The 1643-nt window shown below is 36.5% G+C and overlaps 1 protein-coding gene across 1 annotated transcript in view; it reads left to right on the forward strand.

Moving 5' to 3' along the window:
• Nucleotides 1–1643, forward strand: part of meox2a (mesenchyme homeobox 2a) — a 19210-nt gene that overhangs the window by 14380 nt on the left and 3187 nt on the right. The gene's annotated exons all lie outside the window — the stretch shown is intronic.

The following is a 1643-nucleotide window of genomic DNA, read 5'->3' on the forward strand; positions in this document are numbered from 1 at the left end:
TGAGTGAAGAGTAAAGTGTTCCCAGTTGTTCTTTTGCACCTGAGTTCTCTCCCTGCTAACTCACCTGTATGAGTAAAATACAGTATTTAATGTATTTAATCATATCATATAATTGATGGTGAAATGTATTTGACTAATTATTAGCCTTGCACTATAAACCTATCGTTAGGTTGTCTCAAAATATTAAAAAATAAATGTGGAAATTTTGAGACTATCACATTTTAAAGTAATAAATACTAATCACAATGTCAGGTCAAAATCAAAAAATTGAATAAATATTTGCCTAGTACTAGAAGAGTACTAGAAAGGAATTAAATATGATTTTTTTTTCTGATTTAATTTTTAAGAATTCGGAATTTCAGAATTCAGATTTTAAACTGAAATGACTAAATCAGAAACCTTTATAATCCCTAAAACTCTCAGATTAACCCCAATCTTGTGTGTGCTGTCTGCTCACAGAATCGCAGGATGGGAATTATAAGACAGACGTGGGCAGCAAACCCAGAAAAGAGAGGACGGCCTTCACCAAGGAACAGATCCGGGAGCTCGAGGCTGAGTTCGCACACCACAACTACCTGACCCGACTACGGCGCTATGAGATCGCTGTCAATCTGGACCTGACAGAAAGACAAGTATGTCCTGTTGCTTCATGTCGACATCATTTTAGCATCTAAACCAGGGGTGTCAAAGTCGTCCTGGTTCAGACTGATTAGTCAAGTGGGCCGGACCAGTACAGTCATAGCATAGAGACCTATAAATAACATTAAGTCCATGTTTTTCTTCTTTGTTTTCATGTAAATAACTACGAGTGTATTAGCAAATATTCATATTTAATGAAACATAGTCTGACAAAACATCACCAACATGAAGAGTTTGTGCATTTTTTCACTTTCAAAATTTATCAAGCGGCCCCGGATTGAACACCCCAATGGCCCAGTTCTGGCCCATGGGCCATATGTTTGACAGCCCTCTTTTTAAGCTTGTTATTAACATCATCCCTTTGCTGCCCTGCACCAGTTGACGAACCACTGACATTTCAGTATTTAAATTCTTGACATTGTATAAGAGAATGACCTGTTTTTGGCAACTTTTTTCACAATGGAATTTAATTGAGTTTGTTCTTGCAATTTCAAAACATTAATTCCAAAGTATTTTAAATCGTGTTGGACAAGAACTTAAAACTTAAACTTTTCTGAACCAAATTCTGAAGAATCTTCTAAACATTCGATTTGTCACTTTGTTTCATTTAAGTTTATAATTTGTTGAGAATTTGTTCAAATTTTCCCCTAATGACACAAAGGTACTCTACTGAGAGTAGTAGTAGTACTAGTAGTAGTAGGTTAACCATTATAACGTAGTTTAACATTAGGATCAAACTTAAAACGTATCGCTAACTTATTGAAGTATTGAAATGATATTGATTGAATTAGTTGAGCTCATCCTCACACACTCACACCACTGACCTGGGATCAGATCCAGTTCCAGTTTAACCTACCACTGGGCAGCCATGTTGTGACAAACAAAAATGACTTGTTATTGTATTATGATCCAGGTTTGTGTCTGTGTGACAGGACTGTGGTGTTAGAGATTTTTTCCGAGGTTGTCGTCTGGTAAATCACTTCTCCCCTCCCCCCATTTCTCCC

This window comes from Cynoglossus semilaevis, chromosome 13 (assembly GCF_000523025.1).
Source record: "Cynoglossus semilaevis isolate Cse_v1.0 chromosome 13, Cse_v1.0, whole genome shotgun sequence".
In the NCBI taxonomy this organism is placed as follows: domain Eukaryota; kingdom Metazoa; phylum Chordata; class Actinopteri; order Pleuronectiformes; family Cynoglossidae; genus Cynoglossus; species Cynoglossus semilaevis.